Source organism: Kogia breviceps, chromosome 7, assembly GCF_026419965.1.
Source record: "Kogia breviceps isolate mKogBre1 chromosome 7, mKogBre1 haplotype 1, whole genome shotgun sequence".
In the NCBI taxonomy this organism is placed as follows: Eukaryota; Metazoa; Chordata; class Mammalia; order Artiodactyla; family Physeteridae; genus Kogia; species Kogia breviceps.
In genome coordinates this window covers 2992046-3012097 of record NC_081316.1, presented here as the reverse complement: position 1 = coordinate 3012097, position 20052 = coordinate 2992046, and positions in this window count along the sequence as shown.

Sequence of the window (20052 nt, the reverse complement as noted above, 5' to 3'; positions counted from 1 at the left end):
ACATTAACGTTATTTTACACATCTCTTGAAAGCCTACCACAAGTTTTTCTCAAAAAATCTGAAGTAGGATTAGGTTCCACTTTTTTTCCCATGTAGGTAATTTTCCAGCAACTTTTATTGAGAACTTTTTTATTTGTCTATCACTCTGCAGTAATACATTCATTCAAGGGTCCACTTATATGTGAGTTTGTATCTGAGCATTTATCTCTTTATTCTTATACCAATGTATTTTGCCATATTTATTATAGCTTTATAATTAGTCTTGGCATTCAGTAAAGTAAGTCTTCTCATCTTATCCTTTCAAAATAAATATTTTGTTCTTATTCACACATATTCCCAAATAAACTTTAGTTTTACCTTGTCAAATTTCCCCAAATTCTTATTGGATTTTGATTGAAATTTAACGAAATCTAAATATGGGGGAAAATGTCAAATTCAAAATATTATCTTCTGCCTAATAAATCTGATAAATCTTGCATTTTATAAAACACAGCTTTTATAGGTTTCTGTGTAGAAATCTTTTACATCATTTGGTAAAATTTATTCTCAGGTTTATAATATTTTTGTACTATTATAAATAGTACATGTTTTTACATTTTATTCTATATATGTTGTTAATACACAGAGTGAAATTGTATTTTTTCAGAAATTTGTTTCATATTATCATCAAACAAAAATATATACAATATTTTCCTAGAGAGAATTGTACTTTAGATAGTAAGAAAATAATTTTGCTAATTAATTTTGAAATCATTGCAAGTTCATTAACACAAAACAATCAAATTCTAGGATTATTTCTTAAATAAGGTGATATGCAAGAAAAATTAATATCCTATACAGGATATCTGGCTTAGGTAGTATCCATTTATGTACCATAAAGCCAGAAGAATTTGAAGAAAATAACTTGCTGTTTTGTGGTTCTTTAAAAATCTACCAGTTTTCACAGATTTTCAATCAGACAATTATGTTGATGTGTTATTTGTTATGTTTTTGAGATGAGGAAGACTAGAGGTGAGTATGTAGTGAAGAAAGTATTTGTGTTACTACTTGTACATAAAACTTGAGATGCTTATTAGACATGAAAGAGGAGATTGCAAGTAGCTTGAAACTCAGAAAGCTTACCAAGGAATAAGAATTTGAGAGTTATTGGCTTATGGATGGTATTAAAACCTATGGGCATGGATGAGATCACAGGAAGTAAACATCATTTTCATCAGTCCATTCACATTTCCTTACCTCACTGTCAGTATTTCCACAGAGCTCATGCACCTATCATTCAGTAATGTTCATCCCAGTTCATGTAGGTGCCTAATTGCTAATTACCACTGAATTTAGCAAAATTGTTAAGGGACAGCTACAAAACAAGTTTGGTTAAAAGGCATTTACTGAAATCTCTGAGCTGTAATAAACATTGCATGCTTACTAGTGTACTAATAAAGGTCTAGTTTTACTAAAATAATTTAATTTTCTTTCCCCAGAAAGAGTTTAATAAACATTTGGATTAAATTGGCAGCTTAAAATACTCTGTATAATCATGACTGCAATAGGAAATGTAATTGTGACTCTCAGGAATGAAGTGAAGAGTGATCAGTTATCAGGAAGAAAAAAGAATATATATGGAGAAGGAGAGAGATCCCTGGTGCTGAATAAATGATCCCTGTGAGGTCAGGAGTTAGTATTTGAAAATCAAGATATATAGTGCATTTGTATTAATGGCACTTTCTTCTATTACTTTGTTCCAGATGCAGAAGTGAATTGAATAGGGGATGAGTGAAAGTGCTGATGGTTTTCCTTCCATTCCTTTAGGAAAGAAAAACCATTTTGTAACTAAAATTTCCCATATTCAACTCCTTATTGAACAAGATTTTTATTGCTAATGAATGGGAATTTATAGACAACTGTCCTATTGGTAGGTGAGATATTGTTACCAAACCAAACTTGGGTCCCCTTGCCTGCTTTCAGTAAAGCCAGTCTACTGACACCAAGTCGTGGTGAAGGAGAGTACAGCATTTATTGCAAGACATCCAACCTGGGGCCAAGCAAGGAGAACGAGCAGCTCATGCTCAAAAGACCTGAACCAACCGATGGATTTCAGGGAAAGTTTTTTAAAGGCAAGGTGAGGAAGAGGGCCACAGGGTGCCTGATTAACTTGTGGACATTCTTCTGATTGGTTGGTGATTAGGTAACTGGGTGGTATTTTGGGAGTCAACATCATCAACCTCCTGGTTCCAACAGGTCTCGGGTCTACATGCTGGTGGTCAGCATGCAGTTAACTTTTCCCACCTGGTGGGGATTTTATTATCTGCAAAACAACTCAAGGATATGGCTAGGGATATTATCTGTAGCCTCTGAGGAGGAACTAAAAGTCCTTGACTTTTTGTCTTATGGCTAAACTATTATCATTTTGTCTTGCATGAATGTTTTCCTTTGTTTCTGCATTTTCTCACTTCTCTGATTAAATGTGCTCTTTGGAATTCAGGGAAACCCCAGTACGCTAAAGCTTTTCTACGAACAAGAGGCAGGCAGGGGACACCAGGGATCTGTCCCTGGGAAGGCCCTGTAGGGTCCTGCTCAGTTTCAGTATCACATACCTGACACTAAAGATTTAGTGTAATCAAGACACCCTAATTTTGATTCAGGAAAATTTGGAATGTGAATTTTTAAATTAGATGGCAAGACAGGCATACTGCTAATTACAAATTATACACGCTGTGTATAGGTGTGTAGGGTTGCCCTGGAATTCTTGAAAAAGTCTTGAAAAATTTGGAGGAGTACGTGGCAAAGAGATATTTTAGGCATCTCTTTGTGCATGTTTGAGGACAGAACGCATTTTAGGAGAGAAATAAGTGAACCAAAGGATGGGATAGACTCTGCTATGGAGAGTTGCTGAATAAATACTCTTTATAATGATAAAATTTCTACATTATGTGAGAATCATTTATTTAGGGCTCCCTCTATGTTAATTACTGTATTAACTGCCATGCTTTATCTCATGTAATCAATTCAACAGCCCTGTAAAATTGGTAATAATTGATTTTTAGAGGTTAAAAAAACCGAGACTCAAAAAATCACCTAATTATTGAATAATTAAGCTTAAAGTTGAACCTGGGCTTAATTGATTCCAAAGGCTACATTTTATATGTACATTTATGTGTAGAGCATACACATTTTAACCATTGTATATTCTGATAAAATGTATATTCTAGCAAGTCTAGGGTAGGTGTATAGAGACTCTGGTTACCTGAATGATTTTTGAAAAAAATCTCTCATCCATTGAATACCCTTTACTTAAATGACAAAATGGAGATTATTCAACTAGGTCTAATTTTTTTTAAATTTTATTTATTTATTCATTTATTTAATTTTTGGCTGCATTGGGTCTTCACTGCTGCACACGGGCTTTCTCTAGTTGCAGTAAGCGGGGGCTACTCTTAGTTGTGGGGCACAGGCGTTTCATTGTGGTGGCTTCTCTTGTTGCAGAGCACAGGCTCTAGGCACACAGGCTTCAGTAGTTGTGGCACACAGGCTTCAGTAATTGTGGCTCGCGGGCTCTGGAGCGCAGGCTCAGTAGTTGTGGCGCATGGACTTAGTTGCTCCACGGCATGTGGGATCTTCCAGGACCAGGGCTCAAACCCGTGTCCCCTGCATCGGCAGGCGGATTCTTAACCACTGTGCCACCAGGGAAGCCCAACTAGGTCTAATTTAATCACACAAGTTCTTAAACTCAGAGACAGAAGAGGAAGTCAGGGAGAATTGAAGTGCAAAAAGAATTTGATGTACCATTGCTGGCTTTGAAGATAAAAAGAGCAATGTTAAAAGAAATGTATTAGGCATTAAGGAGCAGGGGAGATCCCCGCATCCACCTCACTGACCCCAGCTGACAGCAGGTAAGGAAACGGGACCTTAGTCCAACTGATGCAAGGGACTGCATTCTGCCAACAACAAAAATGAGTGTGGAAGACGACTCTTCTCCAGATAATGTGGAAAGGACTAGCCCTTCCAACCCTTTGCATTTGGCCTGGGGAGACTCTGAGCAGAGGACCCTGTTGAGCCTGCCTGGATTTCTGACCTAGAGAAACTATGTGATGATAAATGGATGCTGTTCTAAGCTGCAAAGTCTGTTATAATTTGTAGACAGTAGAGGAAACTAACACAGTAAGAGAATAGTCAATATGCAGCACCCTCATTTTCTTGTATCTGATAATTAAATGAGACAACTGTAAAATTTTCTCTCTGGAACCAGGGATAAGATGGGTTCTCAAGAGACTTTCAGTTCTATACAATAAGGATGGCAAAATAAAGTGGGTTTTTGTTGTTGTTGTTTTGTTTGTTTTTTTAATGCTTTGAATGGTCCTCAGTATCGATACCAATTTGAAATTCTGTTTCCAACATCTAAATGATAACAAATCTCAGTTGAATAGTATGACATTTCTATTGAATGTGGTTAGAATAGTGAGGTGGGGACCAAGAATTACACTTTGCAACCCTTGGTTTTAATATCCATTGACAAAACATAGACATGACTGATAAAACTGTAAGAAATATCTCCCTTTGAAAGTTGGCACTGTGCATTAGGTAAGACTGAGTAATAAGAAATATTGTCGTGCAAAGAAAAAAACTGGGCAGTGGTCCAATTTGGGGACAAAACACATTGGATATCTGATTTTAAAAATTGAATGTTTTTGGTCCAAATCTCCTTGAGGTAACATAGATGCAAGCACACACACACACACACACACACACACACACACACACACACGCACACACACACACAAAGAAGTAAATTGAAATATTTTAAGCTAACTATCCTTTTTACAAATATGTATATGCTGTTTAATCTTTATATATTCTTAGTGTAATGTTAATGTAAGAAGAAAGAAAGATTGCCGGAGTGGCTTACTTTATTAAAATGAATTTCATATGGATGCTAATAGAGCCCAATGTCCTCAACATCACTTTCCTGCATCAGAGATGCTCCAGAAATGGACACTTACAAGGGCTCTCCAACTAGATGAGTAGGAAATAAACTCAAGTGAAAATGTTGGTTTTTATCATGGATAAGCCTTGAGAAATTATGACTGTAAAAACTTCAGTTTTAATGGCACCACTTTCTCTCTAGTAGGCATGCATTAACAATGAATCCCTTCTTCATCTTTTTTGCTCAATAAACTTTTACACCCAGTGTAGCCTAGTGACTTCCCTGGGGAGGGTGATTCCAATAATTGAAAACAGAGGCCCAGGCTATTCCAGTTATGACTCAGGAGCATCAATTACTCTCTGATTCATAAACACACCCAATTCACAAAAGTATTCATTTACCCTGCCCACTTTCCATGAGGATTCTGCTTTGGGACTAGAGAAGAGAAAATAGGCTATTTCTCAATTTTGTTAAAGAATGTGTGAATATGCAAGCAAACTTGAAAGTTTTCAGTAAATTAATCTAAAAATAATTCACTTTTATATAGCCCTTGCTCCACTGGGTATCTACTAGGTGTTAAAGACTGCTTCAATAATCCTGTGTCTTCAATATAAAGCATGGATGATAAATAATAATATTTATGATCATAATAACCAATGACATTTTTCATGGTTAGTATGTTTTGGGCATACATAAAACATATTTTATTCCCTTTAATCTTGACTACTGCTCTGTAATAGATGCTAGTCTTAAACCTAGATATTACATATTACAGAGGGTAAATGTCTAGCTCAAGGTAAGAAAGTGAGCATATTTCAGAGCCCAGATACTTGATAAATTTGGTGAATGTCTGGATATTGATCTAATCTCAGTAATGTAACAATTATTTGATATGACTGAATATTAAATCTTGAAAATACAGTGACTTCTATTTTAGTTGATTTGTAAGCAAAACCATTCAAGCTAGTCTACCTGATGAGACTTAATTGACATAATAAAGATTTCTTAATACTAATATATTAGTTTAAATCATATTTATTGGTTGAGTAAAAATTCTGAAGAATACACATCAACTACATGCACATATTTTCACATATGTTTTACACATGCCATGAGAAAAATGAATTCCATTGTCAAATAATTTTTAAAATTTGGGAGAATGCACAGTGTTAAATCATTATCTTTGTTAATGATTTTATCACAGTAACTAGTACATACCATGGCTCTCTAAAAAAGAGCTTTTAGATAGATTTGCATATATATTATCAATGAGAAGTTCTATCAATTAATCATATCCATATTTTTATCAATACCTATAATTTTTCATCTATAAAATTAAGGATTATTTATAATTGGGGTACACATTACAAGGAAGCCAAGGTTAAATATATGTGACTTTTCAGAATGAAATTATGAATATGATTTTATATTTATTTATTTTGACAGTTTCTATAAATAATATGGCTTATTCCAAAGGGTTGCTGATATGTAAATTATATAATTTAGCTTAATATTAGCTTGAGACATCCAGCTTGTGTAAAGTATTAGTAGAATGACAATTTTCACCATAGGTTATCTTAAATTTATACTATTAGCAAATCGTGTGTGAGATTTCCCTAGGGCCATTTAGCAAAATAACCTTTTGTAAATGAAATTATCAAAATATAAAAATAGAAATAATACTATCATGAAATATTGTATACTTCATTCTGCTACAACAAGTATAAACTTTTTGCCAGTCTGTATCCTGTATCCCTCCCTCCCAACTTTTTTTTTAAGTGCTAAAGTATTTTCAATCAATCCCAGACAGTATACTGTCTCATATTTTCATATATTTCCACTTTTTCATAAAGACTTTATACTGGTATAGACTTCTCTTTTATTTGTTAACCAACATTACAATATCAATCTTTAAAAAATTAATATGACTTTCTACCATTTAACATTAAGCCCATATTTCAATTGTCCCACTGACTCAGAATTTATTTTACACTTGCTTGGTTCAAATCGATTTCCAAACAAAGTTCAAACAGTACATTTGGTTATTAAAGCTGTTTAAGTTCCCTTTATTCTCTCTATAATACTACTCCTCCCCTCAACTTAAGTTTTTACTTGTTGGAGAAATAAATTTGTTTTATAGTTTCTCACATATTGTGTGTTTATCTGATTGTTTCTTTATTGCATTTTTGAACTGTTTCTTTATCCCTTCAATTTCTGGTAGACTTTTGTCGACAGAAAAATTAATTAATCTAATTAATTAATCTAAGAAAGAAATAGAAAATTTTATTTGAGACAAACTGAGGATTATAACCCAGGAGACAGTGTCTCAGAGAGCTCTGAGACTGGTTCCAAAAGGGTAAGAGAGGAAGGTCAGTATCTATATGATTTTGGAGAAGGGGGTACCTGCAATCAAACACACATCTCAGTAGAAGGTTGCTGCTACCCACAAGGAATAGACATTTTAATTAATGAATTTAGTGATTTTCTAAGTATGGGAAATGCAAGAATCCAGGTTCATAAAAAATTTCTTCGGAAAAAATCTAACTATGCCTGTTAGTTAGGAAGGCCTGTTCTGCCAGTTCCCCCAGAGAACAGAGTGTTTCATCCTGATCTTCACCCTGAATTCCTTTCGGGGTGTATTGTAGGTCAGCAACTGCAGTGGCTAATGACTTGATTCTTGTAGAACTGGATGGTGGGCAACATTATTTATTTTACAATCCCTTCCCTTTCAGTCTTAATTTCAACCAAGATTTGGGAGGCATTTTGTGACCAGTTTGCCCCAAGGTGCTAGAAATGCTCATTCCCAGGTTAGGCAAGGATTTCATTGATAGACTCTCAATGTGCTATCCCCAGACTAATCCCTGTTAACAGTAGCCAGAAACCTCTGGACCACCTGTCTTACTAGTTTATTATGGTCCAGGAAATTTTTCTGTCTTGTTGCTTCTGCCCATATCTAGAGTTACACTATTACAATCATTGATCTTATAGAACTATTATATTTTGTCAATCGTTTTAAGTTGACTAATAATCATAAATTATATCTGAGGCTCAGTCACACATTTGGTAATGCAAGAAACAATAATCAATAATAATAAAAACAATAATAATGCCTTTGTAAAAGTGACCCCACAGTGCTCTCTCACTATTTCTGATATGTTAACAGATGAGGAAACTGTGTTCAGTGTAGACAGAAATTCCCCAAGGTCACATGATTTGGTCTTATCACCAAGAGTTGACTTCAAAGCAAAGATTCCTGAACTCCATTTCCAGTGTTTTTAATACGTTTTTGTTTATGCCACCACTGAACTTAAAAAGCAATGACAGGTAAATTATCAGAGGAAACATAAAGTGTCTATAATGCAAATTAAGAAACAAGAGATTAAAATATAAATAAGTATTAAAATATATTAAATTAAGATTTTCTGTTTGTTTTAAAATTTCTTACATGAAGTTAATTATTAAATTGTGTATCAGTAAAAAAAAAAAACACTAGCTTAAACACCACAAACTTACTTTAATATTTTTAATTAAAAAGATTTTTCTTTTTTTTGCAAATAACAAAAAAGTGATACAAAATATCCAATGTAATTTTATATATCTTAATAGAAAAGAATTTTAATTTGCAATTTTGTTTATTAAATACAATTTAAATATACATTATAAAGCTTTCATGAACAAATTGAAGCCTATAATATATATTTATAATTCATAAATGTAATAGATTGTCTGTAGCTATGTTTCGACTGGCATATATTTGAACTTTCTAACATTTCCAATATTTGTTCCTCTGTAAGACAGGATAACATCCTCTAGAAACTATCTGCCTTCCAGTATTTCCAGAAATTTTCATTTTTCTGTGTATAGCTCTTTCATGATCTGAAGAAGCATTTGTCAATTGCAATTGGACTTGAAGAAGTTGGAATACATGCTTTCTTTGTGATTTGGTATATTACAAGGAGGCAGAGTGAATTGCACTTGAGTAATAAATTGGAACTAAAGCCATAAATAAGACTTTTTTGAGTTAGTTTATGATTGTTCCCAAATTCAGATATAACTGTCCAAGAGAGTGCATAATAATAAATTCTCTGATTTTCTAATTATGGAATTAGTAAGAACTCCCTAGTACTTTATCAACAATTTCTCTACATGTAGCATAACACTCTTGGTATTGCAGGAAATTTAAAGACCTGTAACACAGAAGCCCAGCCCTAAAAAAGTTTATACTTTATGGGAAAAGACAGGTGTTTAAATATATACACAGCAGTGTGAATTAAACTACAGCTCTCTCACAATTCAGGTCATGACAATTTGGCTAGTGAACAGAAGAGATAATAAAATCTACGAGCAGAGAAATTTCTAAGGTATAAAACATCATTTATTAAGTCCTACCTCTCACTCCAAAACATAAAATAACATAAAAGATTTTATATTTATCCAGGTGAAGTCTGCAAAGCCACTTTCTAGCACCTAGCATGGTGATTTGAACTTAGATAGTTTTTGATAAATATCTTGTAACTCAAATAGATAAATATAGAGCAATATTTAACTTGCACATTGATGGAACTAAATCGCTCCTGGAGGCTGAAGCTTGGAGGCTGAGCCATGTGCTAGGCTTACATTATATCAAGTCCCCACAGCATCTCTGAAATTAGTGGTATTAATTCTATTTCATTGATGCAGTAATAAGATGTGAAAAAGCCTTGTTTCTTCAAGTTCCCCCAGACAGCAAGCCAATAAAAGAACTCAGATAATTTTTTTTCAAGATATCTGTAGTCTTTCTTTTTTTTTTTCTTAAATTTTTATTGGAGTATAGTTGATTTACAATGTTGTGTTAGTTTCAGGTGTACAGCAAAGTGAATCAGTTATACATATACATATATCCACTCTTTTTAAGATTATTTTCCCATATAGGCTGTTACAGAGTATTGAGTAGTGTTCTTTGAAGACTGGGATTAACATATACATACTACTATATATAAAATAGATAACTAATAAGGACCTACTGTATAGCACAAAGAACCCAGATAATTTAGACTTGAACGTTTATGTTCATTCCACTGAATCATTCAATGTTGTTACCATTCTTATTTAAAGGTATAGGAGTCATTTCCTTGTTTTTTAGAAGCTCTGATAATACCCATACTTAATATCCCTTTAAAACCTATCCACATAGCCCTTAATAGGGACCCCTTAAATAGAGAGAATTTAAGATTACCCCTCTGGTTTTTAAATAGTTAAAAGAGGAGCTATAAAACCTAGAGAGCTTTCCCTATTTGAGACCAATCCTTTTTTCTAAGCCGCTTTGGAGAAAACATTTTCCAAAGAAATTAGATGTAACCTGAGTTAGGCTAGTATTTTCTCTTGATGACATATTTAAGTAGCATCTGATAACATACAGCTATTATGCATTAATATTATTAAAGGGAGGAAACTTGGTTGCTGTTGCCTATCTCCTGCATCACAGGGCACCCTAAGGGTCTGAATGTTGGCACAGGTCTGGCATCCTCCCCTCCTTCCTGCCTGTACCCGTCCCTTCATTTTCTCCCTTCATTTTAAACTCTTTTTTCACTACCTCATTTTTCTCTCATTCTTTCATTCCCTTATACCTTCCATCTCATCCTCTCTCCTCTCTCCTTTTCTCCATTCTCTCTCTCTCCTTTCTTTTCTCTCTTTCTTTCTCCCTACTTTATATCCCTTTTAGGTGAAAGCATCTTGTTTTTTGACTCTGCACAGTAAATAACATTGTCTTTCCCAAGCTGTTTTTCCTCTGCTATTCCTATTTGTCACTTGGATCACTTTTTATCTGGGAAATAATCAAGTAGGTTTTTATCTCTATAATGACCACTCACCCACTGCTTGTTGCACCAGCCCAAAATATTTCCTCTTCCCTAGGAACTACCATTCCAATCTTTTTTATTAATTGTTAATTATTTTTAAAAATTTTATTCAATTTTAAGTGTTACATTCCATTTACAGTTATTACTCAATATTGCTTATATTCCCCATGTAGTACAATATATCCTTGAGCCTATCTTGCAGCCAATAGTTTGTACTTTCCACTTTCCCACCCCTCTGTTTTCCATAGGCTCCTTCTCCCCACTGGGCACCACCAGTTGTTTCTCTATATCAGTGAGTTTACTTCTTTTTTGTTATATTCACTAGTTTGTTGTATTTTTTAGATTCCATATATAAGTGATATCATACAGTATTTGTCTTTCTCTGTCTGACTTTTTTCACTTAGCATAATGCCCTCCAAGTCCATTTATGTTACTGCAAAATGGTAGAATTTCTCTTTTTGGCTGAGTAGTATTCCATTGTGTGTACATATTACCACATCTTCTTTATCCATTCATACATTGATAGACACTTAAGTTGTTTCATATCTTGGAAACTGTAAATAATGCTGCTATGAACATTAGGGTGCATGAATCTATTTTTGTGAATCTGTCTCCTAAAGCCAAGGAAATAAAAACAAAAGTAAATAAATGGGACCTAATCAAATTTAAATCTTTTGCACAACAAAGGAAACCATGGACAAAAAGAAAAAACAACCTACTGAATGGGAGAAAATATTTGCAAATGATATGACTGATAAGGGATTAATAGCCAACATATGTAAATAGCTCATACAACTCAACATCAACAAAACCAAACAACCCCATTAAAAAATGGGCAGAGGAACTGAATAGACATTTTTCCAAAGAAGACATGCAGATGGTCAACAGTCACATGAAAAGATGCTCAACAACACTAACCATCAGGGAAATGCAAATCAAAATCACGATGAGATATCATTTCATACCTGGCAGAATGGTTATCATCAAAAAGAACACAAGTAACAAACATTGGCAAGGATGTGGAGAAAAGGGAACATTTGTACATTGTTGGTGGGAATGTAAATTGATGCAGCCACTATGGAAAACAGTATGGAGGTTCCTCAAAAAACTAAAAATAGAACTACCATGTGACCCAGCAATTCCACTCCTGGGAAAATATCCAAAAAAAAAAAAAAAAAAAAAAAACACCACACATTAATTTAAAAGATACATGCATCCCCTGAAACTCTGATATAAATCCTGATCCCCAGAGAGTGGCCTGGTAGGACCACTTGTAAATGTTCCTGTGATAGAACATTTGATGAAAACAGCTGCATCCAAACTAAAAGTTTCTGACAAGGGAGATATGAACAAAAACTTATAGCAATCACTTTCTCAACGTTGGTTAAGCCACAATGTGTTTTATGTTGCTGATTTTTCTGTAGTAAAAACTGCCATCAATGAACAATGCTTTCCATTCTTGGCACATTTAGAAATTATATAAATTAAAAGAGGAGACAAGAATATTCTGATGTGCTTGAGTGTATCTCTGTGTAATGACCATAGTTGGCCTATTTATCTCTTCAAACTGTCAGTATCAGAGGCTTCCAATGAAGAGCCTAGATTAAAAAGGCAAATGAATCATAAATAAGCTTGCTCATACTTTCTGCAGATAACTGTCTAGAATTTTACTTTAGCTTTATTTGAAATATACATGTCTGGTGGAAGCTAATATAGGACTTGGAAGGGATAATGAACAGAGAATGCATCTATTTATAACGGTAAGAGAAACTTTAACTATTGAGGCTTTTAAGTTTATTTGGGATCTGTCGTATAGGATTATCTGTATTTAGATTTAGAGCTATCAAAATATCCATGAAAATGACACAGGAAAAAGATAGTGGCTTAAAATATGAGTAGATTCTTCAAGTCAAGAAGTAAATATTTCTTGTGTTGGCATCAAATTTTATCTGTTGTAAAGGGAAGTATATTTTTCGTTACTAATTCAACCTTGCTAAATGTGTGTATTTATATTAAATATTAAACAGACAAATATGGTGAGACCTATTTTGTGGCAGACAATATCAACTGCCTATCCGAGAGCTAGCTATCATACTTCTCCAATGTCCCTGTCGTTAAATATCTGCTTGCAATTCCTGAGATGCTGAAGTTAGATCAGGAGGACAGTCATCAGTGACATGTTTAGGGTGGAACAGTGAAAATATGAAAAGCTCTAGGAATGTTGATGATCTTCTGAGTTAACTTTGGAATTGTTCAAACTCAATTTTAGTTGGGCAAGACCAGAGGCTGGAAGACCCATGTTAGAGAGGATTTTTTTTTTTTTTCCTAGTTCACTGTGAATCCTTTGTATTCCTGTGATTCTAGAGGATAGTTTTATTTTTGCAGCAGAATCATGAAACAAGAGGTTGAATTTTGACAGCTAGTGTAGGCTTTTGATGACACATGTCACATTCCCTTGGAATGATGTCTCAGCCCTTTGCTGTTTTGCAGACAATTTTAGAACAATCCTAAATTATCTGAGATACTGGGAGAATCAAGACCCTGGTGTCCGTACCAGTTCCCTAAACACATCCTAAATCCTCCTGCCCTGGCTTCATTTTTCTGACCCCTCTCTCCTGATTTTGCAGAGAGCTTTCCAAATAATTTACCTGTACCTACGTCCTTGTATCAGGCTTTGCTCTTAGGTAGGCTCCAACTAATATGCCTACTGTCAAATACATGCAGCATCATAATTTTAGAAATTTAAATTATATAATTTTCAAAATGATAAGAAATATTCAAACTAGAAAAGTTTTTACTTTGCTTGGTTAAACTGACCAGTTATAGATTACCTGTTGTTAACGTCTACAAATTTCACACCTGTCTGGTGAAGGAGGATGGGCGTGGGTAGGGTAGAAACTGGGGCAAAAAAACTAAAGCTTAGGTAACGATCACTACTGGAATTAAAATTAGATCTCAGATATCTGAGTCTCCTTAAATGTAATTAATTGAAAACCTAGTTAGAGTTCTTCTATGTAACTCAAAGGTAAATGTAGTTTTAGTTTAGCCAACATTTAGGAGTTTGAAAGTATTTCTTACATTCTGTTCATTGCATTCTTATCACCAATCTTCCCACTTCATGACTCCCTCCCATACTTTGTAAACAATTTTCTGTATAGAGTATTATATCATCTTACGTTAGCTTAATTGGCTATTGTCATGCAGGAGGTGTAATTACTATATATAGACATTATAAAAGTCTTTTTTCTTTTCTTTTTTTTTTTTTTTTTTTTTTGCGGTACACGGGCCTCTCACTGTTGTGGCCTCTCCCGTTGCGGAGCACAGGCTCTGGACGCGCAGGCTCAGCGGCCATGGCTCACGGGCCCAGCCGCTCTGCGGCACGTGGGATATCCTCCCAGACCGGGGCTCGAACCCGCGTCCCCTGCATTGGCAGGTGGACTCTCAACCACTGCGCCACCAGGCAAGCCCTATAAAAGTCTTAAAAAAGTGATATAAAATTTCAGCATGGAACAGTTTAGTTGATGTTATATTTTAAATGTTCTTTTTAAACCAATAATGGATGAGCCAACAAGGTATATAATGGAAAAACAAATGAATAAGTACTAAAAGTACAAATATTGCACATTTTTATCAACTATATTTTGTTAAAACAATTCAGGAACTGAATATATGAGACATGCAAACAATTCCAAGAAGATTCCTGTGGTCATAATACACTCTTCCCCCTCGTGGCAACTTTTTTATAGAATCATCAATGCTTTATTAAATGTGCATTCTCTACTAAAATCATATGTTTTTTTGGAGACAGGTGCAAGGTCTGATTTATCTTTGCTGCATTCACTGTATATCAGCGTAGTGCTTCACATAAATACTTTCTACTTCACCTCTTCCCCACGCTCTACCCTGAATTTCAGCTTCATATTTCCAACTGTCTACTTTGCATCTGCACTTGGATACCGATACACAATTCAAGCTAACCATGCCCACATCCAAACGCTAGATTCTTCCCGTTGTCTTGTCATCTTAGTAAGTGTAAATGTTATGTGTTGGTTGCTCAGGACAAAGACTTGGGCATTCATCCTTGACAACTTTCTTTCCATCACAATACACATCTAATCAATCAAACAAACACAAATGAACAAACAAAAATCTCTATTAGCTTTACTTTCAAGATAATCTAAAATTTAACCACTTCTTACCATCTCCACCCTTAACATCCTTATCCAAGCCACGTGTGTCTCATTGAACTATTGCAGTTGCTCTCTCATTGATCACTTTCCTCCTACTCTTCCTCCTCTATTCCCATCTCAGGTATCAGAGCTTCCTTCTGTATGGAATAAAGCTTATCTGGCTATTTAAAGATCTGGACCTCCATTACTTCTCTTACCTTATCTCCTGATAATCTCTCCTTGTCTACTCTACTATAGGAATATTACCCCTTTACTCTTCCTTTGAACCTGCCAAGGATCTTCCTGCCTCCAGGCTGTTACCCTTGCCATCCCTTTTGCCTGATATGGTCTTATTTTAAATATCCTGTGGCTTGTTCCCTGTATTCCTCTTCTAGAGCTGTCATAAAAAATGCCATAGATGGTATGGTTTAAACAACAATAAAGAAATTTATTTTCTTATGATTCTGGCAGCTGGAAGTCCAAGATCAAGATATTGACACAGTTGGCTTCTCTTGAAGATTTTCTCCTTGGCTTATAGACTGCTACATTCTCTTGATGTCTTCACATGACCTTTCTCAGTGAACTCCTGATGTCCGTTCTTATAAGGATGTCAGTCCTATTGTATTAGGACCCCACATTTATGGTCTCATTTAACCTTAATTACTTCCTTAAGGGACCTATCTCCAAATACAGTCATATTAAGGTTAGGGTCCCATGAATGTTGGGAGGACACAATTAAGCCCGTATGATTCCCTTATTCTCTTCATCACTCTATCAGTAAGCAGTGAAGGTTTCTCTGACTACTCTTTGAAAAATCCACTCCCCTCACCATCACCTTCTTACCCACCCCCTTCCTCCTTTATTCTTCTTTATAGCAATTATTACCACTTCATCATAATAAACTTACTGTTGATTGTCTGTGTCCTTCATTAGGTGATAAACTCCATGAGATCAAGGACTTTTCCTTTTGTTCCCACCTGGTGGTTTTATCCTCAGCACAGGGATTGATGCTCAGCATACATAGTTGTCAAGATAATAAATGAACTATTTCAATTGATAATTTAAAGATAGGTACCAGTAAGGGTTTCAGTGAGATGGGAATATTCAGAAAGGCTTAACTGAAGTGTGACTAGTGGGGGGCCCATTTAGAATGGGGTAGGCAGAGTTAAAGGAACCAACAGATGATGGGGAGACACCAAGGACCTAACCACAGGGGGAAAACATCTCCCTTTCTAGACTGGAAGGATCAAAGAAGGAAGGGCAGCTGTAACTGGAGTCAAGGAAGAGAGTTAGCCTAATGGATCCCTGACCATAGGGAATGGAGACCTTGCCAGCCATAGTGAAACAAAGCAGGTGAAGGGAGAACAAATAGACATCTCTCTCCCTTTCCTCTCTAATCTCCCTTTGGTACCATCCATTGGCCTAAAGGAATTGGACATTGGAGAGCAAGAGAGTGTAAATGATGTAGCATGTAGTTAGCCTCCTGATGGGACCAATCAGGGCAGCAAAGTGAAGAAAATAGATCTGCCTGGAGAGAGGAAGGGGGAAAATGGAAATTAGACAACACAAAGAATTAATATTTTTGAAATTATTAATATGTCTTTCTAGTTTTCATTTTGTCTACAGACCTTCTCCCTAGTAATCTTGAGACACTCTCCTACTATCAGGGATAACCCCATTAGGGATTGGGTGAGACATGTACAGAATTGTTATGGGTGACATGCAAAGAGTAATAAAGAATTGCTATTCAACTACTAGAATTCCCCCAAATCATCTTGCAACAAACAGAAAAGCTTGTAATCCAGGACTGAAAAAGAGATGGAAGATTTACTAAATTCTCTCAGCATATCATGAACCAATTCTGGAACCAGATCATAATGTCATATTGAAAAATAAGAAACCTATGCTTACAAGTAGCTCATGAGGTTAGCACCCTAGAATAGAATGAAAGAGCAAGGGATAAGAATGCCATCCCAGAGAGGGTGACATGTATCTGTTAAATGGAGGGACCACTGAAAGCAGGGAGCTTTTCCCTTTAACCAATATGAAACTCTGGGAGATAATATTGATGTACCAAAGGGGCTAGTGATATGGGTTTTCCATTAATATAACTCAGTGGCATGACATGACATTGTTACGTGGAAAAGAGCCTGAGAGTAGCTTCCTTTATTTCCATATAGTGTGAATGTGTCCATTTTCTTTTAGGAGGGATAGTGCCATGGGAGTTAGTTCAACACCTGGCTTAGGAGGTTGGCAGAAGAGGAGGCTCTCCAGAGGGGCATTGGGGACCTTATAGGTAAGGGCTGAAGAGTAGACCACGTGGATGTGGTCTATGGACATCACGGCCAGACCTGGAGCCGAGGGACAGCAGCAGTAAGGGTTGAGATGGAGGCCAAACAGCCAAAGACCCACGCTGACCAAGCAGATAAATATGAAAAACTGACACCAGCAGAGGCCCCAGGATAGGCCAGTCACATTTTAGGAGTCTTCGGTCCAGGGAACAGCAGAACACACTTCGGTCAGTTTTGAGACTCTCTTCATTTGATGGCATGTGTGCATTCAACCCCTTCATACCAGCAGACACTAAAGTGAACTGTAGCAGGAGCAAAGATAATTTAAAACACTGGGTGCTTATCGTGGGGAAACTCATCTCCTAAACACTCCAAGAAACTAACCTCCTCAAAGCATATCTCAGATTATAAAATTAAACCAGACTTGACCCTCCTCTCTCAAAAAAATTAACTTTGATTCCTTTTTACTCTTCTTACCCAACAGTGGCTAGAGGTACGCATGAAGATAATATGTCATTTTCAGAGAATGAGGAACGATATTTTTCTGCAAACTTGAGTATACTATGCACAACTCTGTAATTCCAGAAAAACTCAAAATCTTATTTAAAGTTACAGATCACAAGTAAGTGTATGCATGTTTAAACTTGTTCAGGCTCAGCTATGCTTTAAATTCTCTTGGTTCTATCAGATCATTGATTTGACATTGATCTGATTTGATTATACTTAGATGATATCAGCTCTAATATTGAGGAAGTAGACAATGCAAAGTAATTAGTCACAAAGCTCTCTGTAAGCCTCCAATATAATGAACTCTGGGCAAATTAGACCGTAAGCATAATATCTCCCATTTTAATTTGATTTCTGAGCTCCAGAATTAGGAAGGCCATCAGTTAGATCCGTTGTTATTTTGCCCAATATAATTAGAGGGTCAACAATTTGATCTTGCCTTGATGACAAAACAATTATCTTTGGTCTCCCCTTTCCCATTTAGAAAAAAATAAAAGCCTGTGCTTACTTAAGTTTCTTTTCTAATTAAGGAGAGTTAGTCCTGCTTTCACAGCCTTCTCTTTTATCTCCATGAGGATGAGTGACTGTTGCTTGCTCTCTTTTCCCATCTGACCTGTGTTTGCACTGTAAGCTCCCCAGCTATCCTGGCCAATGTCTGGTCACTTCAATTTTCTCCATTTCTTCAGTTATACTAGTTGGGAGGTTTTCAATGGGATTTCTCTAGCAAACTATAATAAAATAGAAAATAATTCAAAATAAGGACATGTTGAAGACTTGTGTTTGCTGGTGTTTTGTTTGTTTGTTTTACCATACTGAAAGTGTGAAATTCTGTGAACTCCTTTGGCAAACCATTCCAATTGCTTACACCCTTGAATGAGGAAGTTCTCTTAAATGACTAATTTGAAACTTTTGATATTCAGTTAATCCCACTACCTTCTTATTGACAATCAATATTCAATACTGTGGCATGTAAGTAATATGATAGTTCTTACATATTATTTTATATTTACCACATTAAAACTCTTGGCTCTTTTTGCTCCCCCACTTATACTTTTTTGGTTTTCCTCTGCTTACAAATGAAAGTGTGGACTATATACAAACAGCTGAAGTTCTACTTTTATTATGAAATAGACAGTGTCCTAAATTATTTTTTTGGAAAACAGTCTCAATAGCATGAGTGACAGCAACCTAAATAGAGAATGGAACCAAAACCCACAATAAGCCCTGTGGACTATGACAGAAAACAAAAAACAAAACAAAACAAAAAAGAAAAAACAGGTTTTTATTGCACAGAATTCTTAATCCTGAAGCAAAATGAAGTCCTGTAAAGCTCTGCTTGCGTGGTAAAATTTGCCAAGTATGTGAACCACCATCTTCCCTTTTAATCTTATTGTACTTGTCTTAATTAAAGGATTACTCCTCATCTGTAGTAAAATACCTGATACCTATTTTAGGGCAGGGGAATTAATCAGTTCTTGCCAAACCACATCCCTGAAGCTAGAGTTCATAGATGTCAGAAGAACATGGGTAAAGACACCTGCTGTAGCAAATTTAGCTCTGTGCCTTGGAGCAAATTGCTTAACCTTGCTAACTTTGTTTTTATCTGTGTTATATCTATGTTTGTTTTATGTATAACAAGAACCATCACACCAACTTCATAAAATACTTCTGGGAATTAGTGAAATCGTAAATAAGATTAAGCACTGAATATGGTGCCCAGCAAATAATAAAGGATCAATAAATGTTTATTGTTTTGATTATTTAGTTTTAGTAGTATTCCTAATTTTCATCTGGAGAAGAAATTCTTTATGGGATTTTTGTTCTCTCCAAGGACCGTTTGAAGCATATTGACAAGCCACAATTAAAAGGCAGTTTCACCTATTGTTTTGGGAAAATAGGTCTGTCTAGGTAACCCTCTTGTAACCATGTGTCCTTCTGAAGTACTGAGGATTAGGACTTCTACAGAACTTTTGAGAGAACATTTCAACCCATAATAGTTCCTTAAGTCTTAATTTTACCTTTAGTATTCAGTTTTAGACCATATTTACTTCCAATTTCCTAAATTGCAACAGTTAGAGCAAATTATAGGTGGGGATATTTCTGTATGGTTTAATATTTCCAAAACATATAATGATTTTGACATCTAGGTATCTCAAAAGCTCCTTTCCTGCATGTTTTCTTTTTCTTTTTTGTTTTTCTTTGTCCTTTATAAAAGGGCAAACGATGCAAGAATACATCCCCAAATGATTGAATTTATCTGCAAATTGCTTCCAGGTGCTCATACCACTTTCTCTCTCTCTCTTCAAACAAAAGGAGAAAAAAAAATAGAT